Source organism: Patiria miniata, unplaced genomic scaffold (assembly GCF_015706575.1).
Source record: "Patiria miniata isolate m_02_andy unplaced genomic scaffold, ASM1570657v1 HiC_scaffold_5, whole genome shotgun sequence".
In the NCBI taxonomy this organism is placed as follows: Eukaryota; Metazoa; Echinodermata; class Asteroidea; order Valvatida; family Asterinidae; genus Patiria; species Patiria miniata.
The window spans coordinates 12749513-12764938 of NW_024037072.1; positions in this window are offsets into that span (position 1 = coordinate 12749513).

Consider the following 15426-nt stretch of genomic DNA (forward strand, 5'->3'; position numbering starts at 1 on the left):
GAAGGGACAAAATAAACCAGCTGCAAACTAGTTTTGTATGTTTCCTGACAATGATTTGTGAAAAGTATATATGCAGTGGCGTGTCCAGTTGGGAGGGGAGGGGTGGGGGAAACTCCCCCCCCCCCACGACATTTTACCGTTTTTAAGGAAGTGAAAGAGCAAGCAACTCAAACAAATAGTAGTAATACCACCTGCTTTTATTGAGGTCTTTCGTATTATTTACTCAGGAAAGCCTAATCAGGATTAAATGAACTTTTTTTTTACTTGGGGGCCTTGGAACGATTACTTCAAAGTTGACATCATTCGTGTCGTTCACGGTCCGCGATAAGGGTTATTTCCTGTCTCTTGCTATGGTAATTATATTGTTAAATTATACGCTCTCCCGCCTTCAACCATATATACGAACACACCTCAGCCCCCCCCCCCCCCCGCCCCCGCCCGCCCACCTTTTCAGAAGAGTTATATACCCATTTTACTGCCTCCCCAATCAAAACAACTGCTGAGATAATGTAGGCCCTATCTACTTCCAAAAAAAATCTTACGAATAGTGTACCTTTCAAGAAGTTGGGCATGACATTTGAAGGCAAATTGTAGATGGCATTTCACATTAATAGCGAATGATTATACGTGGTTTACCAGCTTATGAACCAATCCTTCCATCCACCCACCCATCTTCTCCCCCTGAAAACTCCGGCCTGTCTCACCGATTTGTTTCCTAACATTTCTTACATTGCTCTGTAATTTCAGTTTCAGCAAACATCGATTCTTCTATGGCAAGCGTGAGGGTATCATTTAACAGATGATTACCGTGCGACGAGACAGGAAATAACTCATATCGTGGAGTCGTGGACAAAGACACGAATGTTCCCAAACTTTGAAGCAATCTTAGGAAATCTAAACGTGTTGTCACATCGTGTGCTTCAATCCTGTACATTTTACGCAACATATATCCTACTCGTATGCTTCTATGGCATGCACAGTGATTGAGCTGACTACATGTACATCAAGCCTGCGTTTCGAGCCTTTGGCGGCCGGCCACGGCACCAGAATTAATAACCGCGCTGCATGATCCAAACTACAATCATCTTCATCAGAACCAAAGTCCTCCTTTTAAACCTGCGAGCTCACTCGAGCTGAAACATTACAACCGCACGATTTTTCACCACGATTAACTTATCATCATCATTGTCGTCGTCTTATCCAAACTTCAATCTCCTAATGGCTGGGCTATTCTCATCTGGAATACTCCAGCTTGATATAAGATCAAAGCCTTGTGTTTTGAGAGGCGTGTAAATGCAAGTGCACTCTATGAAAGCCTTGGAAGCGGTGACTGAAGATTGATCACGCGTAGGGATCTTGAAAGCTAAACAAATAACAAAAGGTCAAATTTAACTATTTCTAGTGCATTATTACCTGGACGAACATGAAATTCAGGGCTCAAATATTCAGAATTTGGGGTGAAAGTTGCCTTCGTGTACAAGCAGTGCATTTGGAAAAAGCCTTATAAATTAGTGATTTTTTTGTGTGTAAACAAGAAAAAGCGAGGCTTCATTGGGATAACGATAGCATTGCCCGGCTCCCTTCACCCGTCTACAACCTGTCTTAATCACAAGTGACAGTCGGGGAGTCAGTCAGTCAGTCGGGGAGTCAGTCGGTCAGTCATAGGTACAAAGAGCTTGTCCTCTGCATGGGACCAACAAACGCTATGAGAGTTAAACCATGTCAACGACCTGGTCATCGTGGTGCTTGACCAACAATGAGCTATATACAATCACATAGAAACCATTAGACATCAGTCAGGGCACCTAGCCGTGTCTTCATCATATATCGAATATTGATGAAGTATGATTACAGTAGTTACTGCAAAAAAGACAAGAAAAATCTCATTTTATGCTCCAGAAATCCCGTCTTGAAATATAGACCAGCATTCAAGCCTTGCATCTTAAAATCAGGCTTGAATGCTTGTGCTGGACGCAGGACGCATGATACCAGGCAGGCGTGCAAATAATTTCGGAGTTCCAGTGCAACTTGATTGAATCTTAAAAACATACAGTTTAGTTTCAAGTGATCATCGCAAGAATTCTTTTATGTCAATTTTTTTTTCAATTTCAATTTAAATAACAATTATTTTCCTCAAAAAAATGAAACACAACAATCTCAAAACATCCTGGATTTCTAGATGGTCGCGAGTTTTTTTAATGTTTGGCAAATCGACTTTCGTTCAAATGGATAATTGTTCACCCTTAAACGGATTAAGGTACTAGAACTGGAATTCAATCGAACTTGTAGTTAGACTTCTCAGTCCCCAGTGTTTAATTCCTTGTGCCGTTGCACTAGTGATTTGGTTGGCAGTTAAATGCGTCTCCATATCCATATACCATGCCCCAAGCTAATGTCATACATCTTTTGACACTCTTGTCTGGTCATAAATTCAACAATACATGTCCTCCCCCACTGCTGACACGGCATGAATGTTAATGCAGCTTGAAACACTAATGTTTGCCATGGAGAAACATCTTGCGGCGACATGGGAAAGAGCGTGAACTTTTGCCCTCAAAACTCGCAAGGAAATGTCGTTCAGTCGACTCGTCAATTGATCCCACAAGTCCATTGTCACCATTTCTTTGAATATCAGAGGAAGACTGTTCTAACCCCCGAGTCCTTAACACGTCTTCATTTCGGAAATTGTTGACAGTGTCTTGAATTAGTAATACAGGAATGTAATACCTTATGATGTATGTGTCTAATAAGATGCTCTCGGTATCCTCCATCCGCTAAAAGATTTCTACAGGAGGGGGAGGGAACACTCTAGAAGTGAGATCATTTTATGTCACAGGTTCCCGTTAAATATGTAACATTTGAGAGTCAATGCCTACCAGGAAAGCGCCCTTCATAGGCTCCGTGCATGAGTACCCCCTCAACGGTTGACGAGGCTGTCGAGCAGTATGCGCCCACCACTACCTGCTCTCTCACCCTGTTATTGGATCATTTACATGTCCAACATTGTTTGACACAAATTAGGAATTGTCTGGTGTCTGCCTGTGCTTTACGTTGGCGTTAGTCTTTGCATGCGGTGTCTGGGGTAAAAAACAGAATCAATTCGTCGAGGCGTGAGATACGTACTAAACACGATTTTGTTCAAAGTTTAAATGTTACAATCTTCTCCAGCCAATTTGCAGTATCACATTTCATATGAGCAAATTGGAAAGGAAATAATTATTTTTGGGAAGGTGAGGACGTAACAATTAAATTGAATGCGAAACCACGAAATACACGTTGGAAACAAACAACACCAAGCACACGATATAAATCCATCTCTTGCCAATTGCGGTACCGAATCAGGATACAGGAAGAAAGTTTCCGATCCAGGGCTTACTATTGGAAACGAGGTCGAAAATAAAGTAGGCCCTAGGGACGAGGTTGGCGGAGACATTTTGGAGCATTGATCTGGAGGGACATCCTAGCGCGCCGCATTGCCGACGACGCCTGAAGCTCACGCGAAGATGCTGTGGATTTGTACAACATTCAGACTAAAATAAGTCGTGCGAAGAAGAAGCGCCAACTACCGTCCGCGTCCACCACTCGCCCATCAGATTGAGCGAGAGAATATGGATAGCCAAAACTACATGAATTTTTCATTTTCTTGCAGTTATTGTATGTTATTTCCCAACATTCCACAATTCCACAGACTAATGGTTGTTTCTTGTATACTTATGGCAAGTTAGAAATCCTTCCAATTTGTTATTTAATCATTCCTCGTAGAACATGATCCCTGTCCGTACCGTACGGGAACTGACAAATTGGACATCTGCTGCAGCTGCCCGGCTTGATTTAGCGGACAATCGTTAACAACATCCCTGAGTATCCTCGCCGTAAACACCGATCATCGGCCACTACTAGCAGACCTCAGGCCATCGAATACCACTAACATGCTATAAGCAACACATGTGTGATAAATGCCGGAAGCAACTAGCATCATCCAGGGCATTGCTTTCGCGTCGTGACCGTGGAAGACCCTCACCGCTTCTTCGGGTACCGTCACAAGTCGGCAGCGCCAGCGGCAGACTTCCGCTAGGAAACTAATTTCTTTTTTTAAATTCTTTTTTAATTGAGAGCAGATTTCATGAAAAAAGAGTGCACCCCGAATTTAGTAAGGATTATTTATATAGAAACCGCGGTGTTTGACAAAATGTGAGCAGAATTTTGTCACATTTTGCCGGGAGCAACTTTTTCCGGTGTACCGAAGAAGTTTGAAGTGGTGAAAGGTGTGATATAGAGTTTTGCTTTTACGTGAATTGCTTCAGTTAACTAAGCGTAAGAAACTATCGCCACCTTTGCATGTTAACAACCATTTCGCCCTCCAAACCTAATTCTGGATTCAAAGTTGACTGAAGGATAAAACATTAATGTTCTTGTTGTTAGACGACAGTACTTTGATAACAAACGCTTTGACAAAATGCATAATGAACGATCGGTCTTTTCATTGACACAACTCTTTACTCTTCCAAGATCAACATTTCAAATTGCTCCCTTCTTCGGATCTTGTTCTCGTTGTTTTCTCTCTCGTTCTCCGAACCTCTCTACTTGCATCTATTTTTACCATATACTTATCCCGTCTACATCCTTGTTACGTCTTCAAATCTCCATCAAGATTCTCCCCCTGCCTCCTCCGCATCTATCGCCCCACTTAAAGCGAACCGAATCGGAGTGTTGTCTGTCCCTTCCTCGGGAATCTCTTAAGAACCTCACTGACTTCTTCTCCATCGATACTAGTCTCTTGAGCGCACAGTATCAACCTTGATTCACCTCTTGGCCTTTATTTACCTCTCCTAAAAGCAAACCATCCTCTCTTCTCTCCTCTGTTGAGACAAGCTTGTTCTGAGAACCACAACACTTAGGCTAATGCTCCCTCGGTGTATAAACCGTCTTGGATAAGATTGCAACGACCCCTTTGGTAAACATCTCCGTTTGAATTTGCATTCATGTGAGAGAGCGCCCGCCTGTAAAATGGAAGTCCATATGAGATGTAACGACCTCGCAATCACTGTCATCCTACGGGGAAGACGACGGGGAATTCACTGCTCCCTGCCCGCTGCTTGCATACACATTGTTTCAATTAATTGGCAATGCAACAATTTTGCCATCAGAGTGTAGGGTCAATTTGATAATGCTCCTGAGAATTTATGCAATTTTGTTATCAATACTCAATACTCAAGAGTTGGTTTTATTTCCGTGCTAAACAAGACAAATAGAATTCTGAAGAATCTCATCACTTATCCAGTTCGAATAAAACTATAGAATTGTACAATAAAAGGTTAGGCCTCTACCCAAGTAGTTGTTCTATTTCCGTCTCAAAAGCAAATCTTTCCTTTCTAATTGTCGTAAAAAAAAGTAAATGTATATTGACACATAATTTTCGGTTTAACTGAAAACGTTCTGACAAAATGTAGTTGCTCTTCCAGGCCCGTGTTAAAGGCGTGTATCAACAAGATCTCTTCTATCAAATGAAAGAGGTTCATGTCTCGATTTGAATGAAATTCTGAGACATAGGGAAACAAAACAGATGTGCATAAATCTACATACGTATGCAATGCTTTTCTCGGAATATCATCCAATGAATCATCAATTCATGAAATTGTGTTACATTCATGTTTACATTTTGCTTTTCATTTTCCCATAGATTGTTGTTTGTTTGCCAGTCACGTATGGTGCTTTTCATTCTGGTGACTGTAGGCAAACTATGAAGGGGAAATTAATTCGAACCATGTTTTCTTTTCTGAAAGGTTCGGGAAGAGAAATTAAGTAAAAATAGACCACATAACAGCATCGCAGTAAAAGCTTGGAAAAAGCTTTTACTGCGATGCTTTTATGTGGTCTGAAACCACTTTACTAAAGCCTTTACTAAAGCCTTTACTAAAGCCTTTTAAAAACGATACCAAGGTCGCAAGGTTTTTTGTCATTATTTGTTGTAATAACAAGACAAGGTTAAGTCTATTTCTGGCCCTAGTCCCTGAGCCAACAAAATTGTTTAATTTATTAAGAGTGAAAGTTCATCGAGTAAACAATTTGACGGATGTAGCCCATTCGAGGGGCATTACGGGGTAATCCTATATGATGGCACTGCCCGATTCACAAGTTACAGCGAGTCTGGTTCCGGTGCTGGTCTCATACTGTGCAAACATCATACACAGGGTTATAAATACAAAGGAACAGTGCTGCATGGCAGCAAAACAAGCTGGTCAGTCAGTCAGTCAGTTCATGACATACTTACACAGAGGACATTCAAATTCAAATTCATATATACCTTAGACAGTTTACCCATTCCTATTAGTCGAGAGCCCGTCACCTGGCCGGTCTGAAACGGATGATAAAGGCCAGCTGGCTGATCTTAAACACTTTTCCGGTGTCACATGAAATTTTGACTCCTATGAAATCCATTGCCTTTTACCCTTTTATTGGTTGAACGTTCACAGTCCTCACGTAGGCATGCGCAACACTACCAGTGTGTCAGTATTTCAAAGTCCTAAATTCAAAACGCACCGCCACAGCTGCATTCTGCGCGACAACGCGCAGTACGCGCGACGAGGGCGCCAATCTCCATAAAATGACTTGTTTACGACGTAGTCGCGAGCTGGACACTCCATTATATACCTAGAGGGGTGTTTCGAAAGGCACGAAGTGAAAATGTTGAACATACTCGTTGAAATTTATAATTTTTGGATTTGTTTTGACTTATGGACCGAAAAGTTTAGATTTTTTTACTGAAAAGATATTTATGAATTTAATCTGTATTAATCACTATATTTAAGACCGGTTGGAGTCTGGATGCTAATAATTAGTTACAGTAATTACCCTCGCCATCAGCATCTAGACTCGTACTCCAACTGGTCTCTTAAACAGAGTGTTTAAAAACTCCCAAGCACACATTAATGCCCTAATTAAAAACTCGAACAGTTCACAATTGCGATCAAGCCAATTCATTTTGTTAATGAAATACATTTCTGCAAATACCACCCTTTTAACGACATTGCTACGTGAACTAAACACTGCCATGGCATTTCCAAATATTGACTCAGCTCTAATAACTGTTACCGAAGTTCCATCAAATCAACTGGAGTGACTTCTTCGAGACCAGACGAGAGTCGCGTGGGATGAGGTGAGAAGGTTGCTAGGTAACACCGGGGAATCACGGGCATTTATTCAGAGGAGTAGACAAGTTAGGAGTGTTACCATGGAACAAATTATCTTTGGAGATCATTAAGAGGAAGTCTGTAATGTTCCTGTATAAGGAACACCTTCCCATCAGTCTGACGTCATTGTGTGAAAAGAATCTGGTACTGATAGTGATCCACATGATGGTATCTATGAGGAGAAAACGTGCCAACTCGCTAAATGATGACGATGTCACACAATTATGGTTGTATCTTGATGACTGGTGCAATTTCAAGTTTAGTCACATTCCTAATTGAATAGACAGGCGTTTGATTACTGGATGCTAGCCCTACGATAGATACGATTTACCAAGAAAGGTTTCATGAGCTGACAACCGACATGCTGATCATACTATAAATAACTAACTATCATGTTGTTTTTCGATATTTGTAAACAACCATGAACGTAAATCGGTATTTGAGGGAAGCAATTTTCTGGGGTCACCTTATCGAAGAAAAAAAATCACCCTGAATCCCAAGTCTCCGACAGATGTACTGCAGTGTAAATGAAAAAAAAAATGATGAAGATGTTTCAATGGTTCTAAATCTGATCCATCAAATCTTTAAAGTCTCAATTATTATATTTATTTATTATTTATATATTATTAATGTATTTCTGGTAATGAAACCAAGGATTCCTCTAAAGTGTCCTAGTCCAGAAGAATACAATGAGAAGACCTTTCAGTTTTAATGGTGGGAGGAAAGCCCCAGAAGAATATTCTGGGGGTGGAACCCACGGAATCAGGTAGGGACTGAAAACCAAATCAACAAGTGGGCCAGGGCAGAAATCGAACCCGGGCCATAGCGTTGGAAGGCGAGGAAACTAACCACTGCGCCAACCTGACTCCCCTAATGCTGCTTCCAATATATTATTATTAATCATTTCTGGTAATAAAACCAAGGATTCCTCAAAAGCCCCCTTAGGCACTGTAGCTCGCAAGCCTGAAGAAACCTGTGGAGAGAAGACAATGAGACGAAATTACAGTTTTAGAGGCGGGAGGATATTCTGGGGAAAACCCACAGAATCAGGTAGGGACTGAAAACCCAATCCACATGTTGGCCAAGGCAGGAATTGAACGCGGGTCACAGCGGTGGAAGGCGAGGAAAGTACCGCTACACCAACCTGACTCCCGTTTTATACTTCATAAACGAAGATGTACGCCTATTTTGCGGATGAAGAATTTGTCGGGGTTGACAAAAATCCCAAGTATTTGACACATACGCTACTAGAAGCGTACACTTTTTTCAGTCCTTTTCATGTTTGTTTTCCTCGACCAAATCTGTTCCATTCGATACATCAAAGACGTAGCCTAAAAACTCGCCCCAAACTTCACACTGAGACGTGCTGGAAACCCGTTCTGATATTGTAACCAGTGTCGGTTTCAATCTGGTTTTGATATTTCGCGGCAATTTAATCCCCCGTGGAAATCCGCTTTCTACGCTCTCGCCTTCTCAATTTCAACCAACATTTCCCCCAGCAGATTGCACACCGTCATCTTCTCTCCGCTGGGAGATTACACAGCATGAAAATGTTTCATTTTTTGAGCGATGCAAGTGTCGAAAATATCGCTGTTTTCTTTTTAGTATTGAGAAACCCATTTAAACAAAAAGCCCAAGTGCAATCCCGCCTGGATTTGTTGCTTTCTTTGTCGGCTTAGCACACTCGCTTCGAAACTCTTACGAAAGCCGTCCGAATCAAGTCAGATTTTATTCAGTATTGTTGGGTGAGACGGCAAAAACTGTGCTGAAATCCCGCGAGAAAGAGCGAGATGTACCAAGTACGTCATCGCGAGATTCGTATGCGGGCATCATCCAGCGTGCATCCTGATTTAAAATCCTCCAGAATTCAAGATCCTTCTTCTGCTCCGAAGAGCACGATGTTTGGTCCCACTCTCCGTGCATGAGAGAAGCACTCCTCGTCAGAAGAAGCACTGAAAGCCTTTGTAATATGATCCATCTACGTGGTCATACCTGCCTCTTGCAGGGCGTCATTGAAGACAGGGATGAAACGAAGCATCTAAGTGGTTTAAGACAAAAATGGAGAGCTATAACAGGCAGGTGGCACGTTTTTTTGCACGCACATCTAGGCCTTCCCTGATGGAGCAAGTCCCTATTCAGAAATAGAAATAGTTGTAATGGTTAAGAGTTAAAGATTTTAGCATAAAGCTTAACTATATAGCACAAAGTTCTGTGTTTAACCCTAAAAGGGCCGGGGGGGCGGAATCCGCCCCCCCCCCTCAACATTTTCCGCGATAGCTTCTAAAAAAAAATTTTTCGCGACCCGAGCTTTTATGACTTTTTAGCCTCGAGCTTTGCGCATCTTTTGATACCAAAAACATAAAAATCGGACCACGGGTTTGCACGTAGCGAAAAATTTTCCGGCGCCACGCGCCGTGAAAACTGAATTTTCGCATATACGTCGTGTACACCGAGCAGAATTGCCATTCATACATATGAATAATTAATTAGCCATAATTCCGAAACCCTTTGACCTATAGTCATGAAATTTCTTGGGCATGTTGAGGAAGAGTTGCTCTATGCATGTAGTGAGTTTCAAAAATTTTCGTCACTCGATGGCCGAGATCTTAGGGGGGGGCGGAATCCGCCCCCCCCCCCCCCCCGGCTGAGAGATGGTCAAAATAACCCGGCCCCTTTAGGGTTAAAAGCTAATAGTTCTGTGTGTTCACCAACTTCACTGGCCTATCGGGACGGGTGGGTGGGATGAACTGTAAATTACGCGGGGGAGGCGTTGGTGAACGAGAATGAACAGAGCCCCAATACTTTGTAAACGGAATAAGGACCGGTTGCATTTGAGAAAAGATTCTACCACGCTCGGAACGTCAGTCTCCTGAAGACGGGCAGCGTAGACAATCCAAAACAACGGTTCTCCCAGTCCTTTTCAGAACCACACAAACTCACACAAGAGACACTTCATGTGGCATCAACCGTAAGCTTAATCCTATAAACGCCAGACCCTGGTTCACTGCAGTCGGGGAGAAGCATAGAGCAGCTTTTTCTTTTTAAACTACAGCAACATTAAGCTGACATTTGATCTAGGCACGGTCCTTTCTTGAACTTGTCTGTGCTCGGAAAGACGATGCAACTGTACCAACACGATTTCAAACATCCCCCACGCGAGGGCAAAGATTTACAGCGATTATTATGCAAGACCCACGTGGCGATAAATTGATTTTGAATTTCCCCCGCGCGAGAGAAGGAAAAACATCTGCCGTCGCAACATGGCTTTGATCGGGCTCGAAACAAAATTACTTTAGCTGGAACACCTACAGTGGCGTGGCTATTGACGAATGTCCCCTTCAATGAACCAAGTCCGTTTCACTGGCGCATTGTGATCAAACATTTCCAATCGAAATTCTTAATTTGGAAAGCCAAAGAGGTTCTGACGTCTGTTATCAATATCGGTGTCACTATGGATGCACACCGCAAGGTGTTTTCAGCTGTTTATGACATGTATGTACACTTCAATTTATTAATCAAAATGTCAGAGTTTATTCTCAAATATTGATTACGTCATTTCGATTCGGGAAATAAACCTAGTATTTGCCTCAGCGTGCACCATATGAGCTTCATTGTCCTCTTGAAATTCAACCTAAACTTTAACATTATTTTGGTGTACTCATAACGAGGCTACTGTATCTCAAAGCGAGGCTTGTATTATCTGAAAACAGTTTGTGTCCATATTCAGGAGAATTTCATCGAATGCCTGATATCTTGCACCTGTCTCATTGCTGTCAAAAAAATAATATATTTCTCAAAAATACGAAAAAAGAGCCTTTATCGATTATTTCGCTATTTTTGGACTTTGAATGTTTGTTCACAAACATAATATAGCCAGCCCTGTTACCAATTAATAAGTATTAAAATCAATTTTGAAAGGTTTACTTTAAATGGAAAATAATAACGTTGTACTATGTTGACGTGTTCATGGCGTCAATAGGTACAGTTTATGTGAGTTTTGAACTCAAGCAGCGGACCTTCGATTTCATTCCTCCACTTCACTAACCATATGTGAACACGGGTTACCCGACTTCACTTGCCTAGCGCGTGCGCAGGAGGGGAAAAAATTGTGAGCAATGAAAACATCGCGTGAATTGAATACAGTATATATTAAGCTCTTAAAAAGGAAAAAAGGTGAATCTATAGTGTGAATCGTGAGAATAAGGCAGGAAAACCATGTGAATTATTAAAACTTTCAATAATAATCCGGATTCGCCGGGAGCTTGTAAAAATACAAAATGTAATATCCGACTAATTTCATATGTTGCCGTAACGCACGTAACATACTTTGACATTAAGGAATGGTATATTACATTTTTTGGGCAGCTTGAATTCTAAGGCAGAACGTCGAGAAAAAAAGACAGCGCAGTCAAAATACCCAAGGGCGTTGTATCAGGCACGTATAAGCACCAAAGCATTTAATATTTATATGGGGCTCATTTCCCACGGGCATTCAGGACCAAATCGGCTCATGCATCAGCCCAACGGAGCGTGGAAATAATAACGAGGAAAATTAATGTTTCCTTGAAACTAACAATAGCCACTAATAATCCCCGCGGCCCTTAGCAGCCCGACTTAAAAAAAAACACCATCTGATATTTTCATAAAAAACATTATCATCACTGTCATTATGGAGAAATTGGTAACGGATAACGTCATTCAATCAAATCGTTTGTTATAGCAATTTTCACAAACATAAAGTCTGCCGTCACCACCGCTGCTTTTTATTGTCAAGATTCGGCGTAAAATTTGGCATGCACGAGTGAGCTACGTTGCCATAGCAATCACTACAAAATTAAATAAATAAAGTTCATTAAGGAACGATACCCGGCCTTTTACCTGAAAAGGCAAGGTATACATAATTAGGCAAATGTTGACTGACGATCCCCAATTGACAAAAATGATGCACACCATTTTGTCATTTTGTCATAATCAAGATAAAAATTCTACCCTATCCGTAACTTAAGCCACAATTTTAATTTTTCCTCAGATAACCCTGAATGAAAATATTGGTGAGATAATCAGTCATTTACTACATTTAGTAATGTTTGTGAGCAAAAAAGATTTTCCGCCAATGCACAGGGCTCGATAGCTCAGTTGGTAGAGCAACGGCTATCCAGCGGTCGCAGGTTCAATCCCCGCTCCAGTCAATGTCTTTGTTCAACTTTTAACAGATATTATAAGCACCTACTCAGTTTCCGTTTGCGGCTTCTTTAAAAAATAAATCCGGGCGTGTATTAAAAGTTATATATTTACGAGAAATATTTATTCCTAGCAAAAGTAAAAGAAGAAAATTGTCATACATTTTTATTACAACAGTGGCCGATTAAAGTCAGGTTCAGGTTTAGGTTTATTTTCCATAAGGCAAGTAAAATACAAGGGAAAAAACTTTAAAGGAACTTATAATAATAGTATGGGGGTGGTCAGACAAGACGCCGAAGCTTGTTCTAGGTCTGCCCCCTTCACAAAGAATATACACGTGGCACAAAAGAAACTAATCAGTTTTTATAATCATCCTTGTTTGGACATTTCGCGGTGAACAAAAAATCCAAAATAAACGTTTTGTCACGGAAACTTTCCGGTTCAATTTGATACCTCACTGGGGAACAATGTGTAAAAAATAATGAGAGCGCAAGCGCTAAAACACATGAAACCCCCAAACTAAAGGTTGTTGTGTGTTGCAATGCCCATTGAAAATCTCGCTAAAGTGCAACTTATAGTTGTGGGGTTTCATGAGCTTCAGCGCTTGCGCTCTCGTTGTTTCTTACACAGTGCAGTGAGGTATCAAATTGAACCTGAAAGTTTCCGTGACAAAACGTATATTTCGGATTTTTTGTTCACCGTGAAATGTCCAAACAAGGACGCTTATAAAACCTGTTTAGTTTCTTTTTGTGCCAGGTGTATATATACATGTAGTTTGTCAACAATAGGTCAATGCTCGACTGACTTTTAGCAAAATAGCTTAAAGCAATATCCTTCAGCTCGATAAAAAAGGACGGAATTTTGTTTTTATATATCGCCAAAATATTACCAAACTGCAGGTTGATTGTGTGATTGATTGTGTGATTGTTTACCTCTGGCGCAGCGGTACGTGCGGGAGCCCCTGGGCACACAGTTCACTCGGTGTTATTTCTTGCAATCATGATTCTCTCACACAACAAAAATACAACCAATTAAGACGAATTGATGAAGGAATCCAAAATAACGATTTTGATTTCCACGGGGCAAATCACCTGACGTGTTTGAGAAAAAAAACCGCTTAAATTGGTTTTCAATTTTCCAGTTGAATTTCTTGATAATTTGAACCCTTAAGGCACCGACTGTGCGGGAATAAGAATAGCTTCTTGCAATGATTCTGTTCACCTCGGGGAGAGAAAGATTGGGTGAGAATTAATTGCCAGTGTCTCACCAGGGCATCAATATAAAATATGACATTTACTCGGGAAACTACGTCTCCGGGTTTTACTCAATAACACACAACAGCTGTTATTTGATAGGTTTTACCGGTAACTTCAACGTGTGCCTCGACACGATGTTATTATTTCATCCACGTACGGACACTCAACTGACCAACAAGTGTCTTGAATAGCGCCTCGATGACACTGGATCGGCAGAGATGAAAACACGCTTTCTCAAAGACGCTCCCTCATAAATAAAATATCTCGTTCTCCGCGTAGTTCCGTTGAGAGGTTCAGATGACAGAAAATAAATATTGCGCTCCTTCTGCAGCTTCCGAAATGATGTCAAATAACTGAATAAACTACAATGGTAATGGCCTAATAGTGAAGTTGAGAAAAGAAATATGAGCCCATCTTTGAACATTATCCTAAAACTACAGCTCACTGAAGATACCTCATCACGGTCAATGAATGTCGGAATGATTTCTATTATATGACGCGCACATAAGTCAATATTATTGGCGTTCAGGGCGCTATATTATTATCATCACTTCTCGTCGTGCAAGCAGAACATTCCTTAGAAGCAACTCACCTCCCTAGGGAATACACAGCAACATACTGCTAATATCAGAGCATGGAGCATGATCAGAGAATACAGGCTAAAGGTACAGAGAGCTATTGACAACGTGTCTGGCCGGGCCGGAACACCTGCAAATTCAAAGGCTGAAGTTGAAGCCACCATCCGCAGAAAAACCACGAGACCACGGTAATCAACTGATGTCCTTCATTTGCTTGTCTCCAGTGGGGATATAGGGGCACGTGCCTCAGCGGATGTCCGTGCCCCAAAGGGTGCCCATACCCCACCCCCATTTGAAGCCTTGAACTGCACTGTTGAAGTAATGCGTTTCATTTACCTTCAGCGCCCTTCGAAATATTGATGCACCACCAAGTGCCTCAGAATTAAGCTTGGCCCAAGTTACGCCGCTGCTTGTCTCAACGGGAAGAAGTAGAAGCGGACCATAGCAATACTACTAGTTAATTGTCAGGAATTTAGATTATACTTCTATACTTGGAATAACAGCCTTAAAAAAAGAGTTGAGTATACGACTAAGAACGAGGAAGAAAACTAGGAACAATAGACTTGCAAACAAGAAAAAATGAGTTGAGTCCAGTACGACTAAGAACGTGGAAGAAAAATGTCAATGGAGAGCAGATGGCATCTATAAAACCAAGACCAATGAAGAAGGGGTATAAAGCAAATTGTTTTTGTTTTTCTATCCCCTCCCAATTCATCCATGACTGCAATTTTGAAGATTAAGGAAAACTGCTTCACAAGGCACAACTGATTTGGCCCAAGGAGCGTGACCAACATGTACGAAGTCGGGAGGTCCTGAATTCATGTAACCTTTTCAACTTTCAGCATTGATGGATCACCGTTTCTCATGCATGTCCCCAGTCTCCGAGTGTCTCACATCAAATGACAAGATTTGAAAATTACTTTCGTCAGCTCCGACGCTGGATTTACCAGTGTCGCGAAAACCCAGTGGACGAGAATATCAATATCTAGTATCATGGGGCTTCAACAGAACTGCTCGGGGTTTTAATTTGGAATACGACTATAACTAAAAGACAAAGGTCACAGCTGCACATGATCTGAGGTTTGCCTAATTTCCCGCGGGATGAAAACACAAAAACAGTTTGAAGGTATAAAATTACCAAAGTGTTTGTTTTTTTAAAGTCTGGTTATCAACATTTAACAAATTATTTTACAAATCAGCACATTTTTTTTGGACTGAATA